The 22,191-nt window shown below is 41.5% G+C and overlaps 1 protein-coding gene and 1 long non-coding RNA gene across 11 annotated transcripts in view; one reads left to right on the top strand and one right to left on the bottom strand.

Moving 5' to 3' along the window:
* OGDH (oxoglutarate dehydrogenase) overlaps positions 1-11,882 on the bottom strand; it is a 79,821-nt gene extending 67,939 nt beyond the window's left edge. For 8 of the 9 annotated variants that reach the window (XM_070617262.1, XM_008526258.2, XM_070617264.1 and 5 more), the window contains exon 1: positions 11,479-11,882. The gene's annotated coding sequence lies outside the window, so the exon portion shown is untranslated. The remainder of the gene's footprint in view (positions 1-11,478) is intronic. The other variant, XM_070617265.1, reaches the window with a different exon arrangement.
* Positions 11,647-21,866, top strand: LOC139082997 (uncharacterized). Of its 2 annotated transcripts, none has more exons than XR_011539430.1 (3): positions 11,647-11,752; positions 17,655-17,721; positions 21,565-21,866. It is a non-coding gene; the product is annotated as an uncharacterized lncRNA (long non-coding RNA). The 2 variants fall into 2 exon arrangements; XR_011539431.1 differs by having other exon boundaries at positions 11,651-11,739; positions 21,565-21,865.
* Positions 21,867-22,191: the final 325 nt, after the last annotated feature.

Below are 22,191 nucleotides of genomic sequence, written 5' to 3'. Positions count from 1 at the left end.
ATTAACAGCAGAGCCAGGATCCAAGCCCCATCAGGAGCAAAGTCTCTATTCTGCCTGGCCCTTCAGTGACGGCATCCATAAGCTGGAGAGGGAGCGAGAGGCCAAGACAAGAGGGAAGGACGGCCTGGACCAGACGAGAGCAGGAGAGAGACCTGGGCTCAAGGAGGGAGGAGGATGAGATGGATCTACTTATTGGTTTTGCTCTGAATGGATCTTGTGCTTGATGGTTGAAGTTTTACTAAATCTACTGTATAACTCTTGAATATAACTAGCCATTTTGTGGGCCAGCCCTGCGGCTGAGCAGTAAGCTTTGTGCGCTCCACTTCGCCAGGGTTTCATTGGTTCGGATCCTGGGCACAGACCTAGCACCACTCATCAGGTCATGCTGAGGCGGTGTCCCACAGAGCACAAGCAGAGGCACAACTAGAATAAACAACTATATACTGGGGGGCTTTGAGGAGCAGGAGGAGAAGAAAAAAAAAGATTGGCAACAATGTTCGCTCAGGTGCCAACCTAAAAAAAAAAAAACAAAAAAACCCCAGCCATTTTATAAAAGAGGCTGAGGCACCCACAAGACCATGAAAGAGCTTAGACTGTTCCCAGAGTGTCTTGAACCATTTTCAACCACATTTAAGAATCCAGCATGCCTCTGGATGGGGACCCTGTTAGGAGGGGACAAGGACACTGGGCTGCTCCTTTCCTCCCAAGAATCCCAGTCACCTAGGGGCACCTTCCAATCACAGCAAAAGGGGCCCAGAGAGAGGAGGGGAGCCTCAGGGCAGGGCGCAGGGCTCACCACCACCTGCTCCGCTGGGGCCCTCTGCCCCGGGATACGAGCTACTGGCCTAACGTGTGGTTGCTCATGAATTTGCCTCAAAGCAAGTGCTCTGACTGTAAGTTGGAATTACACTTATCTCCACATCTACTAGAAAGGAATCCAAGCTTTGAAACATGCTGAGAATTATCCAGAAATAAATGTTGCATAAACTATTCTCTATACTGTTTATAAGAACCCTTCCTCTTGATCCAAATATGATCAGAATACACATAAGGGACACTGATGGAGACAGCATCTGGACTGCTCTGCTGCTTGGAAAAGACATCAGCAAAAGAGAAGAGCAGAACACGTGCTTTAAAAAGAAACTAAACAACAAACAAAAACTTGCTCCTTAAAAATTACAGATAGACAGGGGCCAGCCCAGTGGTGCAGCGGTTAAGTTATCGCGCTCCACTTTGGTGGCCCAGGGTTCGCTGGTTCAGAGCCCAGGCACTGACCTACGTACTGCTTATCAAGCTATCCTGTGGAAGGCGTCCCACATATAAAATAGAGGAAGATGGGCACGGATGTTAGCTCAAGGCCAGTCTTCCTCAGTAAAAAGAGGAGGATTGGTGGGGGATGTTAGCGCAGGGCTCATCTTCCTCAAAAAAGTAAATAAATACATAAAGCTAGACAAGCAGTACATTTTGGATATAGCTATACAATGCAATCATAACTGGTGGGTTTTTCACCTTAGAAGTCAGAAGTTTAAGTTACTTCGGCAGTTCTTCCTACCTCCAACTATGCTCCAATTTTTTCCACTAATAAATTTAATGGAGACAAAGAGCCATCAAAGACACTGATGGCAAAAATACTACCACTGCTGCTTTCAATGCTAATTTTTACTTATTATTCTTCAGGGCTAAAGGAAAATACTCCTTTTTTTCCTCCAATGTCATTATTATCTAGGCAGCTTGAAACACTCAATTGCCTCTGAGTTGAGTTCTTCTCCTAGAACAAAAACCGCAGTATCACCTCCATTACTTGTCTGTCACTATTCAGTTGGTGTAACACTCAATTAATAAGCACTACACTAACAATCACAAAACTGCTCATTTCATCTCTTCTTCCCAAAGCAGTCCTCCAATATGACACTGTAAATAAGCCATGTTATCCAGCTATCTGCAGCCAAAGAATCAGACAAATTCGGTGCTGCCCAGCACAGTTACCAGGATAGCTAGCCATTTTCAAACTTCCTTTAAGATGACTCATCAAGAAAGTTGCTCTTCAGCAGATGGCTCAACATCCTGCTTCCACCCAGAGATGACCAGGAATAGCTGTTCTCTGTCCACAGTCTGACGGACACACAGAGCAAATAGGTTTACATTTCAGATTTTGATAGATTCAGATTCCATCCTTCCAATTCCAGAGTTAACTTCAAGAAAAGCGCATCATTTGGTAGAGACATTCAATTGTTCAAACACTTTCATGAAAGCTCTGAGTTGCCCAAAAAGTCCAAGAGTTCTGATTTTTGGTTTAGAAGAATATTTCTATTTGACAAGGACAACAAAAAAATCCAATGGGGAAAGAATAGTCTTTTCAAAAGATGGTGCGGGGACAACTGGAGTTCCACATGTAAAAGAATGACGTTGGACCCCCTACCTCACATCACATACAAAATTAACTCAAAGTGGATCAAAGATCTAAATGTAACAGCTAAAATTATAAGACTCTAGAAGTTTTACATCTTACAAGTTAAAATGGAGTAAACATTCGTGGCCTTGAGTCAGGTAACAGATTCTTAGTTAGGACACCAATAGCACAAACAACAAAAGAAAAAAATAGATAAATTGGACTTCATCAAAATAAAAACTTTTGTGCTTCAAAGGGCACCATCGAAAAAAGACACAATCAGAGAAAATATCTGCAAATCTTATAACTAATAAGGGACTTGTGCACGGAATATATAAAGAACTCTTATAACTCAATAATAAACAGGAAAATAACCCAATCAAATAATAGGCAAAGGATATGCTAGACATTTCTCTAAAGAAGATACACAAACGGCCAATAGGCACCTTAAAAGATGCTCAATATCATTAGTCATCAGGGAAATGCAAATCAAAATCACAAGATACCACTTCATGCCACCAGACTAGATACAATCAAAGAGGAAACAAGTGTTGGAGAGGACGAGGAGAAATTGAAAGCCTTGTTCAGCTCTGGTAGAAGTAAGCTGCTGCAGCCACTTTGGAAAGCAGTTTGGCAGTTCCTCAAAAAGTTAAACAGAGAGTTACCACATAACTCAGCAATTCCACTCCTAGGTATATAAACCGAGACAGATGAAAACATATGTTCACCCAGAAACTTGTACACAAATGCTCATAGCATTATTCATACTAGGCAAAAAGTGGAAACAATTCAAATGCCCATCAACAGACGAATGGGTATACAGAATGAAGTTCAGTCACGGAATGTAACAGTATTAGGCAATAAAAAGGAATGAAATACTGATACATGCTGCAATACAGATGAACCTTAAAAATATTGAGTGAAAAAAGTCATTCACAAAAAAACCAACATATTGTATGACTTCATTTATATGAAATGTTCAGAACAGGCAAATCTATACAGACAGAAAGTCCAGTGGTGGTTGCCCAAGGCTAGGGGCAGAGGGAGTCAGGGATAAAATGTGATTACTAATGGGTATGGTTGTTTTTTTTTTTAGGGGGGATGAAAATGCTCTAAAACTAGATTATGCTGATGGTTGGAGAACCTTCTAATATACTGAAAAACATTCAATTGTACAACTTAAATAGGTGAATTGTATGGTGTGTGAATTACTTCTCAATAAAATTGTTTAAAAAAAAGAAGTCTAAGAAAAAAACTGACCCATCAATTATCAATAAAGTACACAAAATGACACTATTTGTAACCCATTAATTTCAAGACCAAGCATAAATCTATAACATTTAAGAAAAATAACATTAAAAAAAAGCAAAAACCAAAGCAAAATTTGTTTTTAAGAGTTTAGGGGGCCAGCCCAGTGGTACAGTGCTTAAGTTTGCACGTTTCTCTTTTCGGTGGCCCAGGGTTCACCGGTTCAGATCCCGGGTGCAGATATGGCACTGCTTGGTAAAAGCCATGCTGTGGTAGGCACCCCACGTATAAAGTAGAGGAAGATGGGCATGGATGTTAGCTCAGGGCCAGTCTTCCTCAGTAAAAAGAGGAGGACTGGCAGTAGTTAGCTCAGGGCTAATCTTCTCCCCCCAAAAAAGAGTGTAGTGCCCTGCCCTTAGCAAACTATATGCTGTAATCAAATAAGACTTTATCTGTGCTGGGACCTTCCCCAGTGAAACAGGACACACCTCACCCAAGGCCACTGCCCCATACACAGAACAAAGAAATAAACTGACTCCTAACACCTATCAACATCATGTTGGCTAGTCTGCGGTAATGACTAGCAAAAACAGTCTGGGTACAGTTTCTCAGGAAATGAGTATTTGAGCGAAAAGAGCACTCATCACTAAGTGATTGTTACACGTATGTTGCCTGACAACCATCTTAAAAGAACAAAAACTCATCTTGAAAATATTTTCCATTTTCTTTTTTTTGTTGTTTCAGACTCATTAAGATTCTTATGATGAATCAAGAAGATGATGTTTGCTACATACCCATGGCTGTTACTCCATGCCTGTAATTATTTTAGTTTTAGCAGTGATACAAAGAACGTATGTAGAGAGAGCACAAATACCTATTCTCCCTTACTGGCTGAGACCGTCATAGAGTTTGACGTCTTTTGCTTGTGATGTCTCATCAAACATAAACTAAGTAACAGGGAGGTAGTGAGGATTACTTTAAAACCGCAGAAGTATTTTGCCATTACTAGATGGAGATGATGGCTGAGCCTGCAGGGCAGACAGGCAGCGTGATTCTACCTTGCTACGTGAGCCTTAAACATGTCACTTGATCTGAGTTCAGTTTCCCACCCTGTAAAGCGAAGGGAGAAATCACTCCTGCTCCCTCACAATGTTTTTCGTAATTATGATACAAACATGAAAGTACCTTGGACACTTTAAAAGTGTTTCTATGACTCAAGAATTACAATTTACCAGGAAAAAAAGACCATCTAATAATATCTCTTAAAAAGCTGAAGTTCCCTAGGTAAACCTACATACAAGTGAATTTGGAGTTGGTGGCTGACCAGATGGCTGGGAGGGGCTTCCACCTCCAAAGTCAGAACTCTAAACAAGCTTTAGTGCAAGGGTCTGAAGGCAGAGCCATCCTCCTCCAGACCCAAACTGTGCGACTGTAGATGCCCTGACTGCAGCACTCAAGGGTGTAGGTAAATAGGCACTTCTCAAAGGTGTCAGTTAGAGTATAAATTACTAAATCTTTATGGAAAGCAGGGCCATTTGTCAATATTTATTAAAAATCTAAAAGCACATTCAGGACTTTGGTTTCCCACTAAACATAGCTAAAAACATGAGACTTCACATTTAAAATAAAACAAAACATAAGACCCTGAAAAGTGGAGAGGAGGAGACAGACTGGGAAGGGACCTCAGGCACAAGAAAACAAAACACTGAGTTCTCAGTTTTCTTTCTGCTTCCTATATCCCAGACTCAGTGTTGAAGAAGCTAAAAACCCAGAAATGCCAACTAATGTTGATGAAAAAAGCTGCAACAAAATCTTGCTCTCTCTGGCCAGAGGACCAGGAACAGGGCTGCCCAGCAGGACAGAACATTTATAGTCAATAACCGCTCTACCGCAGCCAACCCCACAGAAAATACTGTGGCCAACTCCCACCCCATCTGGTGGTGTCAGAGGAGATCAGGAACTTCCACCCCAACAAGTGACAATGAACCCCGCCCCCAACAATGTCCATAGTGGCCAGGAACGAGCCTAGATACCCCGGCCCAGCAGTTACAGGGCAGCACCCCACCCTTCCCAAGCAGGGTGGAATCACAAAGGCCTAATGGGGAATTTACACCCACAAAGCAGTTAACAAGGAGTCCCTCCCTACAGATACCAAGGAGGGCAGGTAGGGAGCCTGGAATCCAGCCCCACCCAGCACCAGTCAGCACCCCCAGTCCCCCAGCAGTGTCAGAGGAAGCCTGTTCTGCTGTGCTCAGACATTTAAATAAGATCCAGAGTCTCATAACATAATACCCAAAACATCCAGGGTGCAATCAAAGACCACTTATCACATTAAGAACAAGGATGATCTCAACCAAGACAAAAAAAGACAATCTACAGACATCAACACCAAAATGACAAAGATGCTAGAATTATCTGGCAAAGATTTTAAAGGGGCTAGCGTCAAAATGCTTCCATGAGCAACTATGAACACACTTCAAACAAATGAAAAATAAAAAGCCTCAGCAAAGAAACAGAACACATAAAGAACCAAATGGGAGCTTCAGAACTAGAAAATACAATAACCAAAATAAAAAACTCAACAGGTTAAACTGCAGAATGGAGGGGACAGGAGAAATGCAGTGAATCTGAAGACAGAACAAAAGAAATATCCAATCTGAACAACAGAGAAAACAGACTAGAAAAAAAAAATGAACAGGGCCTCAGGGACATGTGGGACAATAAAAAAAAAGTTCTATTGATGAATATGAACATCATCAAAATCTCAGGAGAAGAGGGAGGGGTGAAAAAGTATTCAAAGAAATAATGGCTGAAAACTTCCCAAATTTGTCAAAAGACATAAACCTACAGATTCAAGAAGCTGAGCAAACCCCAAATAGAATAAACCCAAAAAAACCACTCCAAGACATATCCTAAACAAACTTTTGAAAACAATTTAAACAGCATAGTTCTCATCAGAAACTGTGGAGGCCAAGAGAAAGTGGCACAACACTTGAAGTGCTGAAGGAGAATAACTCAACCCAGAATCCTATATCCAGTGAAAATATCCTTCAGGAATGAAAGGGGAATCAAGACAGTCTCAGATGAAGAAAAACTTATTAGAGAATTTGCTGCCAGTAAAACTACTCTAAATGAATGGCTAAGCGAAATTCTCTAAACAGAAAAGAAATGATGCAAGAAGGGACCCTATTTCATGAAGAAAGAACAATGGAAAGAACAATACATGGTAAATACAATTTCCTTCTCCTCTTGAGTCTTCTAAACTGTGTGATGGACAAAGCAAAAATTATGACATGTCTGATGTGGTTCTAAACGTATGTAGAGGAAATATTTAAGACAACTTTAAATTGAGGAGGGTAAAGTGATGTAAACAGAGGTATGTTTCTATACTTCACTCAAGCTGATAAAATAATGACCCCAGCAGACTGTGAAAAGCAATGTACATACAATGTAATACACAGCCACTAAAAAAACTATGCAAAGATATATACTAAAAAACACTATATATAAGTAAAAACGGAATTTTAAAATGTGTTCAAGTAACCCACAAGAAGTCAGGAAAAAGAAAACAGAGAATCAAAAAACAAAACAAGAAATAAAACAACTCCTATTTGCAGATGACATGATTGTCTACGTACAAAACATCAAGGAATCTAAAAGAACACTCACAGAACTAATAAGTGAATTCAGCAGGGTCATACAACAGAACATAAACATACAAAAATCAATTGTATTTCTATATGCTATCAATGAACACATGAAAACCAAAATTTAAAAAAAGTAAATACTTAGTATAAGGCTAAAAAAACGTGCAGGATTATAAGCTGAAAACTAGAAAATGCTGACGAAAGAAAGAAAATATGTGAATAAATGGAGGACATGCTGTATTCACGGATTGGAAGATTAAACATATTAAAGATGTTGACTATGGTCAAATTGATATACAGATATGAATAACACAATTCCTATCAAAATCTTGATAAGATTTTTTGTAGATATAGGCAAGATTATTCTAAAATTTATATGGGAAGGCCAATGAACTAGATTAGCTAAACTAATTTTGAAAAAGAAGAATAAAGTGGAAGGAATCAATCTACCTGATTTTAAGATTTATCGGAAGATTCAAGATTTCAAGCTTCAGTAATCAAGGCTGTGTAGTATTAATGGTGAGACAGACAAAACGACCAATGGAACAAAACAGAGAACTCTGAAACCGACCACACAAGCACAATCAACTGATTTCTGACAAAAGTGCAAAAGCAATTCAATGGAGGAAGAACAGACCTTTCAACAAATGGTGTTGGTTGGATATCCATAGGGCAAAACAAAACAAAACCCACTCAAACTAGACTTCACACCTTACACAGGAATTAACTCAAAATGGATCACAGATTTAAATGTACAACAGAAAACTAGAAAACTTTTAGAAAAAGAGAGAAAATCTTCAGGAATTAGAGCTAGGCAAACAGTTCTTAAACTTGACACCAAAAGCCTGATCCCTAAGAGACAAAACTGATAAACTAAACTTCATCAAAATTAAAAACTTTTGCTCTGCAAGATCCTGTTAAGAAGATGAAGGGGCTGGCTCCATGGCCAACTGGTTAAGTTCACACGCTCCACTGCAGGTGGCCCAGTGTTTCGTTGGTTCGAATCCTGGGTGTGGACATGGCACTGCTTGTCAAACCACGCTGAGGCGGTGTCCCACATGCCACAACTAGAAGGACCCACAATGAAGAATATACAACTATGTACCAGGGGGCTTTGGGGAGAAAAAGGAAAAAAAATAAAATCTTTAAAAACAAGAAGGGGAAGAAAGTAAAGTATATTAAAAAAAAAAAAAGAAGAAGATGAAAACACAAGCTATAGGAGAAAATATTTGCGAACCTCACATCCAACAAAGGACTAGAATATATAAGGAATTCTCAAAACTTGACATTAAAAAAAGCAAATGATCCAATTACAAATTGGGCAAAAGATACGAACAAGCATTTCAAAGAAACAGATATACAGATAGCCAATAAGCACATGAAAAGATGCCGAATATCACTAGCCATCAGGGAAACGGAAATTAAAACTACAATAAGACATCACTACATACACATCTATTACAATGGATAAAATAAAAAAATAGTAAGATCAACAAATGCTGGCAAGGATGCAGAGAAAGTGGATCACAAATACATTAACGAAGGGAATGTAATAATGGTACAGGCCATTCTAGAAAACAGTTTGGCTATTTCTTAAAAAACTAAACACGTGACCACTATATGACCTGGTGATTGCACATCTGGGCATTTATCCCAGAGAAATGAAAACTTAGGTTCACATAAAAGCCTGTATATGAATGTTTATAGTAGCCATATTCATAATAGCCAAAGAATGAAAACAACTCAGATGTCCTTCAGTGGGTGAAGAGCTAAATCCACTGGCTACATCCATAGCCTGGAGGCATAAAAAGGAACAAACTACTGACAGAGGCACCAACCTGCATGCATCTTCAGACAATCACCCTAAGAGGAAAAAGCCAATCCCAAAGGTCACATATTTTGTGATTCTCTTTATATAACACTCTTGACATGCCAAAATTACAGAAATGGAGAACAGATTAGTGGTTGCCAGGAGCTGAGGACTTGGAGGCAGAAGGGAAGCAGGTGTGGCTATAAAAAGGCAACAGGAGGGATCCTAGTGGTGATGGAAATATTCTGTATCTCTATTATTATCAATGTCAACATCTGGTTGTGACATCTACTATAGTTTTTGCAAAATGTTATCATTTGGAGAAAGTGGGTAAAGGGACACTGGGATCTCCCTATACTACTTGTTACAACTGCATATGATAGATTCACATGTATAAATTTCTCAGTAATTGAACAATTATCTCAAAGTAAAAATTATCTAAAAATTTAAAAAGTAGTCAGCACAGTATTTTTTTCAAACGGGGCAGTGAGGGATGAGATCAGTTAAAAGCAGATCCAATAAGCATATATGTATATGTGATATACCTATAATAAACACAGTAAATATTTGGTACTTAATAAACTGCACATTCAAATTAAAATGAAACTAACAAATTCACGTTTTTGAAATTAAAGTTATCTTTAAAAGTAACTGAATTGTGGTAATGGTTGCATACCTGAATATGGTACAAACCATTTAACTGTATACTTTAAATAACTGAATTGTACGGTACATGAATTGTACTTCACTAAAGCTGTTAAAGAAAAAAAAGTAATTGAAATGTGCAAAGTGCTCTCAAAAAAACAATGAGGATACTCTGGTGTTTCTCCAACTTTCTAAGATCCAGTCCTTAGCTAACTGCAAAGCTAGAACAGTATTAAATATTTTCACATGGGGCGGGTGTGCACAAAAAACTGGAGTTTTACTGGCACCTCGTGCCACAGTGCAAACAAGCCTTCATCCCAGGGCACTCATCCTAAAGCCGCTCAGAGCGTGTACCTGGAAGGGAGCCTCCAGTCCTGCTTCAAAGTACAGCACTGCAGAACAAGGCACAGAGAAACGCCAATACAGAGCCCACACCTCCGACCTCACAGTCACCTTTCCTTTGTGCTGGGTGAAGTGGAGAGACAGCAGGTTCTCGTCTACTCAGTCAGTGCCTAGCCACAGGTTTTCTATTAAGTCTCAGGGCACAGCTTACACTTAAGTCAGGTAGTTTTGCAAAAGAGAAAAGGTACACGACTACTGTGTTCCTCCAGAAAAGGCACTTCATCTGAACATGGGCTACCAAACCTCCAGAAGGAGGATGAATGGTGCGGTACTGCAGGGGTAAACATGCTCATCAAGGGCATCACCCCAAGGACAGCAGGAAGGATGAGTAAGGTGGGGTAGTGACCACGGTGGGGTACTAAGTACAGTGGGTACTGCAGGATAATCTGCTCCTCAAATGCATCAGCCCAGGAGTATGCAAGGAGAGAACGAGTACAGTGGGATACTGAGTATGGTGGGTACTGTGGGGTATTCTGCTTCTCAAGGGCATCAGCTCAGAAGCAGGCACGGAGACGATGAGTACAGTGGGGACAGAGTAGGGTGAGCACTGAGGGATAATCTGCTCCTCAAGGGCATCAGCCCGGGAGCACACAGGGAAAGGATGAGTATGGTGGGGTACTGAGTATGGTGGGGTACTATGTACTGTGGGTGCTGTGGAGTAATACATTCCTCAAAGGCTCACCCTCAGAGTGCAGGAAGGAGGACGGGTATGGTAGGGTACTGGGCATGGGGGGGTACTGCAAGGTATTCCGCTCCTCAAGGGCATCAGTCCAGGAGCACGCCGGGAGAAGGATGGGTATGGTGAGGTACTGAGTACCGTGGGAGGGACAGCCAGGACAGGAGCCGACCCGCATAGTGCTCTGGGCTGGGAGGACGGCCCAAAGTCCGCAACCGCTTCAAGGGCGCGCCATCCTTCCGTCGTCTGCACGGACAGAGGACACGGCCAGGCGGTTCGCACGTGACGCTTCCTCGACCTTGGGGGTCACCCTGGCGGCGGCGCCCGTTCCCTCACATCCGCCGCGCGGCCCTCCCCCGGCCCGCCACAGCCAATGGCGCGCCGCTCCGCGCCCTTCGCGACCTCCGCGCGCGCCCGCACCCGCCAATCTCCGCCCGCCCGGCGACGCCCGCAGCACCATTAGCTGCCACACCTGTCCGTCAGGCTCCGTCCCACCCACCTCCCTCTTCAGTCCCGCTCCATCCAGCTTCACTCCCTGTCACCGCGGCGCCAGCGACAACAGGGGCGCAGCGGCCTCACTCCCTGCCGCGATCCCTGCCTCCTACCCGATGAGTACGGAGCCTCCCATACCGGGCCAGGCCCGGCAGCAGCGCGCCCTTACCTGTCTCCGGTTCAGCTCCACCCGAATAAGGCGCCGACACCCCACTCCGGGGCACCAAACTCTCGGCTCCGCCCTGGCGTGTGGCGTCAGCACGCAGGCCCGCCCCAGGAGGAGAAGGCCCGCCCCTGCCGCATGGGCGGGGCCGTGGCGTCACAGAGACGCGCCGGCGTCGCTCGCGGTGGGTGTTAGTGACCGCCAAGCTGACGAAGAGGGTGCGGCCCCGGGTGGGGCTTCGTCGGGCCGAACGGACCTGCTTGCAGGGTGTGGAAAGCGGGTTCGTCCGTGCCTAGTAGTGTCTCCTGTAGTGGGCTGTCAGAAACCCTCTGAGGGAGGGCTGAGCCGACGTGATGATTGTTTCCCAACAGAAAGGAACCTTGGTCAGCGCTGCGCGCTCGGGGCGCTGCGCCGGCCCGTGGGCAGGATGAGTGAGAACCAAGAGGCCCCGGCGCGGGCCTCAGCGTATCCGAGTGTTTGTGGAGCCGTGGTGGACACGAGGGTTTCCCAAAGGGGCAGCGGGATCGCTGTAGGACGCCGGTCCCTTCAGCTAATGCGTGGACGGTGTATCAAGCCATTTTATTGGATACAAGTGGCCCTAGGCTTTTTTTTTAACTTATTATTTTTTTAATTTTTCCTTCTCCCCAAAGCGCCCCAGTACATAGTTGTATATTTTGGTTTTGGGTCCTTCTAGTTGTGGCATGTGGGATGCCACCTCAGCATGGCCTGACGAGCAGTCCCAGGTCCCGGCCCAGGATCAGAACTGGCGAAACCCTCAGCCGGGGAAGCAGAGCGGGAACTTAACCACTCTGCTGGGCAGGGCCCAGGCCTTAGGCTTTACGATGTTTTATTTACTGCAGAGAAAGAAAAGATGCTTTTACTAGCACATCTTGACCGTAAGTTGCAGCCCTATTTCTAAATGTGAAAACAAAAATTGTGTCTCAGATATCAGAAATCTCAAGAGTCTGTTGCACCCCTATGTTCATCGCAGCATTATTTACAATAGCCAAGATGTGGAACCAGCCTACATGCCCAGAAACTGATGATTGGATAAAGAAGATGTGGTATATATAACACAATGGAATACTACTCAGCCATAAAAAAAGACAAAATTGGCCCATTCACAACAACGTGGATGGACCTCGAGGGTATTATGTTAAGCGAAATAAGCCAGTCAGAGAAAGACGAACTCTATATGACTCCACTCATAGGTGGAAGTTAGTATATTGATAAGGAGATCTGATCGGTGGTTACCAGGGAAAAGGGGGGGTGGGGGGAGGGCACAGAGGGGGAAGTGGTGTACCCACAACATGACTAACAAAAATGTACAACTGAAATCTCACAAGGTTGTAATCTACCATAACATTAATAAAAAAAAAAAACTTAAAAAAAAAATTGTGTCTCAGAATTGAGGAAATAAGGTAAATTGTAGTCACTCACATACTGAAAAAGTGAGTCCCTTGCAATTCTTCAGTCTTCATTACAGCAAGGAGAAAGCCTCATTTCGTGCTAATGTGTGTTTAACTCCACTGGTTTCCTTTCCTTTTTTGACAGAGGTCAGACCTTAGGCTCAAAACTTTTGGTGGGCAATAATATAAAGCTAAAGCTTAAACTGCCTTGTCTTCCTGATTTGCGACAGTTTATCTTTGATATTTATGGCAAGTGATACTGATTTTTCTACTTACAGTAATGATAGTTTTGTAATAAATGGTTCCACTTAAAGACTATATTAACTAGATATTAGTATGGGGAGGTGGCATCCAAATGACTAACATTAGGGAATTGCTGTTCCACACTGTCTTGAGTTGTTCTGTATATATTCCCAACAGCTTGAAGACAAGGACTGTGTCATGAGGCACAGCAGAGGATACTGGGGTGACCAGGGGCAGTGATCGGACCACAGAGATCTGACCATGATAGTGTCATAGAGAACACAAATATCTGAATGTGGGCCCGAATTCAGACCAAGGGCTATGCCACCCACTCACTGGTGTGATACAGACTTAGAGCAGTTTTTAAATTTCTAAAAGGGAAAGGCAAAGTAAGAGGTGTTTTTTGTTTTTCTTTTTTTAAGTAGAGAGTGTAAGTGCTTGTGAGAACACAGTTGGGCTGATGTGTGGGATAAGGATCTGGGAGACTGGGAGAAGGTTAAGGAACCAAGGAACAAAGTTCAGTATTTTTTTTTCTCTCTTTTTTTTATTGTGGTAAAATATATATACGAAAAAAATGTCATTTTAACTTTTTTTTTTGCTGAGGAAGTTTCGCCTTGAGCTAACATCTGCTGCCAGTCTTCCTCTATTTTGTATGTGAGCTGCTGCCATGGTATGGCCATTGACAGACGAGTGGTGTAGGTCTGCGTCCAGGGAACCAAACCTGGGCTGCCAAAGTGGCACAGGCTTAACTTAACTACTAGGCCATGGGGGCTGGCCCCATTTTAACTATTTTAAAGTGTGTAATTCACTGGTATTATATCCACAATGTTGTGCAACCAGCACCACTATATTTCTGAAACCTTTTCACCACTTCAAACAGAAATTCTGTAATCATGAAGTGATAACTTCCCATTCCCCTCCCTCTCCCTTCTCCTTTGGTAACCTCTATTATACTGCATGTCTCTATAAATTTTATGACTCTAGGTACCTCATATAAGTGGAATCATACAGTATTTGTCCTTTTATGGATCACATATTTCACTTAACAGAATGTTTTCAAGGTTCATCCATGTTGTAGCATGTGTCAGAATTTCCTTTTTATGGCTGAATAATATTCCGTTGTATGGATATACCACACTTTATCTATCCATTCATCAGCTGATGGACATTTGAGTTATTTCCACCATTTGGCTATTGTGAATAATGCTACAATGACCATTGGCTTCCAAGTATCCGTTGAGTACTTGTTTCTAATTCTTTAAAAGTGGAATTGGTGGGTCAGATGGTAATGCTATCTCTAGCTTTTTGAGGAAGTGCTAAACTGTTTCTTAGTGGCCACATCATTTTACATTCCCACCAGCAATGCAGGAGGCTTCCAATTTCTCCAAATCCTTGTCAGTGCTTCCTATTTTCTCTTTAAATTTTATTATAGTCATCTTAGTATGTGTGAGGTGATCTCATTGTTGTCTTGATTTGCATTTCCCTAGTAACTAATGATGTCGAACATCTTTTCATGTGCTTACTGGCCATTTGTATATCTTCTTTGGAGAAAAGTCTATTCAAGTCCTTTGCCTGTTTTTGAATTGGGTTGTCTGTCTCAATGTCCAGGTGGAGGAATTCTTTATATATTCTGGGTATTGATCCCTTATCAAATATATGATTTGCAGATATTTTGTCCCATTCTGTAGGTTGTCTTTTCACTTTATAATTTCCTTTGATGAACCAGTGTTTAATTTTGATGAAGTTCATTTTATTTGTTGTTATTGCTCATATCATAGCTAAGAATCCATTACCAAATCCGAGGTCATGAAGATTTACCCTTATGTTTCTTCTAAGAATTTTATGGTTTTAGCTTTTATATTTAGGTTGTTTATCTATTTTCAGTTGTTTTTTATATATGATGTGGGGTAGGGGTCCAACTTCATCTTTTTGCATGTGGAACTCCAATTGTCCCAGCACCGTCTGTTGAAGACATGATTCCTTCCCTATTGAATGGACTTGGCACCCTTTTTGAAAATCAATTGACTGTATATGTTGAGTTTATTTCTGGACTCTCAATTCTATTCCATTGGTCTGTATGCTATCTGTTTGCCAGTACTACACTGTTTGCATTACTGTAATATTGTAGTAAGTGTTTTTGTTTTGTTTTGTTTTGTTTTATGTGTGAGGAAGATTGGCCCTAAGTTAACATCTGTTGCCAATCTTCTGTTTGCTTGAGGAAGATGGTCATTGAGCTAACATCTGTGCCAGTCTTCCTCTACTTTGTATATGGGTATACACAGCATGGCTTGATGAGCAGTATGTAGGTCTGTGCCCAGGATCTGAACTTGTGAAACCTGGGCCACCAAAATGGAGTGTGCAAAGTTAACCACTATGCCACTGGGCCAGCTACTGCAGTAAGTTTTGAAATCCAGAAGTGTGTGTTCTCCAATTTTGTTGTTTTTTTTTTTTAAAGATTTTATTTTTCCTTTTTCTCCGCAAAGCCCCCTGGTACATAGTTGCATATTTTTAGTTGTGGGTCCTTCTAGTTGTGGCATGTGGGACGCCACCTCAGCATGGCTTGATGAGCAGTGCCATGTCCATGCCCAGGATTCGAACCGGTGAAACCCTGGGCCGCCAAAGCAGAGTGTGCAAAGTTAACCACTCTGCCACGGGGCCGGCCCCTCCAATTCTGTTCTTTTCAAGGTTGTTTTGGCTATTCAGGGTCCCTTGCAATTCCATATAGAGTCATGTATTGCTTAACGACAGGGACGTGTTCTGAGAAATACATTGTTAGGCAATTTTGTTGTGCAAACATCATAGGGTATATTTACACAAACCTAGATGGTATAACCTACTACACACCTAGGCTATGTATTACTAATCTTATGGGACCACTGTCATATATGCAGCCTGTCATTGACTGAAATGTCGTTACGTGGCACATGACTGTAAATTTAAGGATTGGCTTTTCCACTCTGCAAAAAAAGGCTGTTAGAATTTTGATAGGGATTGGGTTGACTCTGCAGGTTGCTTTGGGTAGTATTGACATCTTAACAATACTAAGTCTTCCAGTCCATGTCTTTCCATTTAGTAGTGTCTTCTTTAATTTCTTTGAGAACTGTTTTGTAGTTTTCAGTGCACAGGTCATTCACCTCCTTGGCTGAATTTGTTCCTAATGATTTCATTCTTTTTGATGCTATTGCAAATGGAATTCTTTTCTTAATTTTCTTTTCAGGTTGTTCACTTTGAGTGTGTAGAAATGCAACTGATTTTATATCCTGCAATTTTGCTGAATTTATTAGCTCTTGTAGCTTTCTTTTGAATTCTTTGGGACTTTGTCTACTTCCATCTTTTCCAGTTTGAATGCCATCTGTTTCTTTTCCTTGCCTAATTCTTTTGATTAGAACATCCAGTACAATCTTGAATAGCACTGGTGAAAGCAGACTCCCTTATCTTCTTCCTGATCTTAGGGGAAAAGCTTTCAGTCTTTCACCATTAAGATGTTTGCTGTGGGATTTCCACACACGTCCTTTATCATGTTGAGGAAGTTTCCTTCCATTCCTAGTTTTCTGAGTGTTTTTGATGATGAAAGGGTGTTGGGTTTTGTTAAGTGCCTTTTCTGCATAAGTTAAGGTAATTGTAGGTTTTCTCCTCATTCTAATAATGTGATATATTACATTGACTGGTTTTCTTATGTTGAGCCACCCTTGCATTCATGGGATAAATCCCACTTGGTCATGATGTATAATCCTCTTAAGATGCTGTTGGATTTGGTTTGCTAGTACTTTGTTGAGGGTTTTTGAATCTATATTCATAAAAGATATTTTCTTTTCTTGTGATGTCTTTGGCTTTAAAATCAGTGTAATCCTGGCCTCATAGAATGAACTAGGAAGTATTCCTCCTCTTCAATTAGTTGGAAGAATTTAAGTAGGATTGGTATTAATTCTTCTTTAAATATTTGGTAGAACTCACCAGGGAAGCCATCCATTCCTGGACTTTTCCTTATTGTGTCATTTTAGGTGACTTGTGTTTTTTTTAGGAATTTGTCCAGTTCATCTGAGTTATCTTATTTGTTGGTGTGCAATTGTTCATAGTGTTCTTATCATCCTTTTTATTTCTGTAAGGTCAGTAGTAATGTCTCTACTTTCATTTTTGATTTTAGTGATTTATGTCTTCTCTTTTTTTCTTTGTCAGTCTGGCTAAATGTTTGTCAATTTTGTTGATCTGTTCAAAGAATTGACTTTTACTTTCATTGACTCTATTGTTTTCCCATTCTGTTTTATTTACCTTTGTTTTAATCTTTATTATTTCTTTCCTTCTGCTAGCTTTGGGTTTAGTTTGCTCTTTTTTTTCTTTCTTGTTTAGTTCCTCAAAGTGTAAAGTTAGGCTACTGATTTGATTTCTTTCTTCTTTTTTTAATGTAGACATTTACAACTGTAAATTTTCCTCTGAGCACTGGCTTTGGTGGATTTCCTGCTCAGTATGCTTTTTCATCAAAGTAGACATTCTGCATTCATTCAACAAATATTTATACCACTTTGGTTCTAGGTGCTGGGGATACAGAGGTGAACACAACACAGACAGGAGCTATGTTGTCATGGAGCTACATTTTAGGGTAAGCCAACAAGATAGCAATTAATGTTTTGAAATCCGTAAGACAGGGTACTGTGATAGAGAATGGCACTAGCACTGCTTTAGTTTTTTCTTCTTTTTTAGGAAGATTAGCCCTGAGCTAACATCTGCTGCCAATCCTCCTCTCTCTCTCTCTTTCTCTCTCTCTCTTTTTTTCCTGCTGAGGAAGACTGTCCCTGAGCTAACATCCATGCCCATCTTCCTCTACTTTATATGTGGGACACCTGCCACAGCATGGCTTGCCAAGTGGTGCCATGGCCGCACCCAGGATCTGAACCGGTGAGCCCCGGGCCACCGAAGCAGAACATGTGCACTTAATCGCTGCGCCACCAGGCTGGCCCCTGCTTTATTTTTTAAATTTTATTTTATTAAATAGGTAACATATTCACATGGTTCAGAAATCAAAAAGATATTAAAAGGTTTAGTTTGCAAAGTCCCCCTTGTACCCCTGTTACCATCCATCTCATTATCTGCTAGCCTACCAGAGTCCTTCCCTGCCAGAGGCAACTCTTAATTTGTTGTGTCATGGGGCTATAAGGTATCCTGAGGTGAGAGCAGAGGTGGAGGGAGTTCAGGGGCTTGGAGAGTGGCCATTTACCAACTAGGACAGAAGTATTTCTATTTTTTAATCTGAAACCATACTGGTGTATATTGGCTGAATATCCACGTTACCTATAAGTAACCACTTATACTAGAGTCTTATATCTTCTAGTGTTTTTCGTGCAAATACAAACACCAAAGATAGCTTACTAGGTACTCTTCTTCTCACCATGCTTTTTAAACTTAGCAGTTTATCCTGGAAATCCTTCTATATTAGTTCATAGAGAGCATCCTCATTTTTTCCAGTTGCATAATTGGACACAGTGGTTATGGTGTGGATAACTCACCTTTGTTCCCTGTGATATTGGCTGGGGCAGCTCCTCTGGGACTGGAGGATCCAAAATGGCTTCATTCCAATGGCTGGCAGCTCTATTGGGTGGGCTGGACCTCATTTCAGCTGGGTTCCAAGGCAGTGAAAATGGAATCCGTAAGGCCTCTTAAGGCCTAGGCTCCAGAGCCATACAGTTTCTCTTCTACTGCATTGAATTGGTCAGAGCAAATCACAGGGCCAGTCTAGATTCCAGTGGAAGGGAAATAGATTCCATGCCTCAATGGGAAGAGCATCATGTGGATGCAAGGATGGGAGGGATTGTTGACACTGTTCTACCACACCAAGGTCCAGTCAAGGTTCACATGTCTTATTTGGTGTTATGTATCTCTAGTCTTTTTTAAATTAGTACCTTTCCCCCACTTTATTTTTTGCTCCCTTTAGTTTTTGAAAGGTTGAAACCAATTGTTCCATAGTCTGATTTTCCTTATTATTTCCTCACAATGTCCTCTAACTTCTGAATTTCTAGTAAACTGCAAGATGGGACAAAAGACCTGATTCAGGTTAAACATTACTTAAAAAATATTTTGTACCCATTAATGATCCTTCTGTTATACATTGATCATCTTTTGCCTGGACAGGATGATAATTTTAAAATTTAAGTCAGATCAAGTCATTCCTCACTCAGAATCCCCTAAGGGGTTCATTTGCCAAAGTCCTTAAAATGGTCTAAAAGGGCTACCTAACCCTCCTAATCCACCTACGATCTCATTTCCGCCTCCTTTCCTCAACTCTTTCCTGCCACACTGGCCTCCTTGCCCTTATTTAACTCAGCAGACACATGCCAGCCTCAGGGCTTTCACTCTTTCCTCCAGTACTTGTAGGACCTACCCCTTAAGGGCCCCTTTCACATGGCACCTCAGTGAGCCTTCCTTGGCCACTCTTGTATCCCACCCCACCTCTAACCAGACACTCCCTATGTTAGTTTCCATAACAATTTACCACAAACACGGTGGATTAAAACAACATAAATTTATTCTGTCACAATTCCAGAGGGCAGAAGTCCAAAATTAAGGTGTCAGCTGGGCTGTGCTCCCTCCAGAGACTCTAGGAGAGATTTCATTGCTTGTCTCTTCCAGTTTCTGGTGGCTCCAGGCATTCATTGGCTTGTGGCTGCATCACTCCAATGTCTGCCTTTGTGATCACATAGCCTCCCCCTTTTGTCTGGGTAGCTCTCTAAAGTGTACAGTTCAGTGGCATTAAGTATATTTACAATATTGTGAAACATCTCCAGGACTTTCTCATCATCTGAAACTGAAACTCCACACCCATTAAACAATAACTTTCCATTCCTCCCTCCCTGCAGTCCATGGCTACCACCATTCCACTTTCTATTTCTATGATTTTGACTACTCTAAATACCTCATATAAATGGAATCATACAGTATTTGTCCTTTGTGACATGCTTATCTCACTCAGCATAATGTCCTCAAGGTTCATCCATGTTGTAGATATTACAGAATTTCCTTCCTTAAGCTGAATAATATTCCATGGTATGTGTGTATCACATTTTGTTTATCCCTTGTGTCTTCATCCATTGATGGACATTTGGGTTGCTTCCACCTCTTGGCTATTGTGAATAGTGTTGCTATGAACATGGATGTGCAAATATCTTTTGAAAATCCTTTCATTTGTTTTAGAGATCTACCCAGAAGTGGAGTTGCCAGATCATATGACAATTCTATTTTAATTTTTTGAGGAACCTCCATACTATTTTCCATAGTGGTTGCAACAATTTACATTACCACAGGTGATTCACAAGGGTTCCAATTTCCCCACATCCTCACCAACACTTGTTTTCTGTTTTTTTTTGATAGTAGCCATTCTAATGAGTGTGAGGTATCTCTTGTTTCTTATAAAGACACTTGTTGGATTTAGGGCTCACCTCAATAATCCCGGATTATCTCATCAGGATCCTTAATTACATTTGCAGAGACTCTTTCTTCAAGTAAGGTCACATTCACAGGTTCTGGGGACTTGAACATGGACATTTTGGGCCTGGCCACTGTTCAACCCACTATACCTTCCCGTCCTCTTCCCTGCCACATTTTCCTCCTTAACACTTATTCCTTCTGACGTACTACATATTTACTTATTGACAAACAATAATCAAGATAAATCCATGAGGACAAGCATTTTTGTGTTTTGTTCACCGGTGTGTTCCCAGAGTTTTGAGCAGTGTCTGGCACAAATGGCTGCTCAGCAGATATTGGGTGAGTGAATGAATGAAGGGGTAGCCAGCCTAGATAAATGTTGGCAGAAACTGCCCCTACCACTTTTAAGGGGAAAGTTTTGGCCCAGAGATTAGATGACCTAAGACAAGTTTTCTACTGTGAGGATGCCATCTCCTTAAGATTACTCATCAATTAGGACAAATTTCAGGTCCTCTTTAAGAAAAAATACAAAATTAGAAATACAAATACCATTTCTCACTAAAGTGAATTAGGATTCCTTGGATAAATGGCTGATTTTGTGTCTAGGGCAGGAAATGTACAAAATGTAAAGCAAGAAAGCCCCTAAAGACTACTAGAATTGTGCCAAAGGGCACAGAAGAAACTGAATGTTTTATGAGACAATTTGAACATTAAAAAAAGGGTAATGATGGGGCCGGCCCCATGGCTGAGTGGTTAAGTTCGCACGCTCTGCTTCAGTGTCTAGGGGTTTCACCGGTTCAGATCCTGGGCTTGGACATGGCACCACTCATTGGGCCATGCTGTGGCGGCATCCCACATGCCACAACTAGAAGGACCCACAACTAAAAATACACAACTATGTACCGGGGAGCTTTGGAGAGAAAAAGGGAAAATAGTCTTTAAAAAAAAGGGTAATGATTATAATGGATTGAAACATTTTGTTTTACTGTAAATCCTCTCTGGCTCTACATTTAACTGTTTACAGGATATACCAGGGACAGGAACATGTAAAATGACACATGAAGATACAATCAGCCAAATCCAGAATGTGAAAAATTCTGTTGGTCACCCCATCCAGTTCCTTCAGTAAGTGGCATCATCATCATCAACCACAAAAAAGGAAGCGGAATTGTTGTATGTTAGAAGAGATCTAGGAGATACATCAATGAATGCAGCAAGTAGACCTTGCTTGGACCCTCATTAAACACTAAAAGTTTTTGAGACAATGGGGAAAAATTGCATATATACTAAGTATTAGATGACATTAAAGAGTTATGTTTAATTTTGTTGGGTGTGCTAATGGTATTTTTTAAAGTCCTTATCTGTTTGAGACACACACTATGGGGCCAGCCCCATGACCAAGGGTTAAGTTCATGCGCTCCACTTTGGCAGCCCAGGGTTTCACCGGTTTGGATCCTGGGAGGACCTAGCATCACTCATCAAGCCATGCTGAGGTTGCGTCCCACATAGCAGAGCCAGAAGGACCTACATAAAGAGTATACAACTATGTGCTAGGGGGCTTTGGGGAGAAAAAAAAAAAGATTGGCAACAGATGTTAGCTCAGGTGCCAATCTTTGAAAGAAAAGAGACACACACTGAAGTATTTATAGGT

This window comes from Equus przewalskii, chromosome 4 (assembly GCF_037783145.1).
Source record: "Equus przewalskii isolate Varuska chromosome 4, EquPr2, whole genome shotgun sequence".
In the NCBI taxonomy this organism is placed as follows: domain Eukaryota; kingdom Metazoa; phylum Chordata; class Mammalia; order Perissodactyla; family Equidae; genus Equus; species Equus przewalskii.
This window is presented reverse-complemented; position numbering and strand designations above follow the sequence as displayed.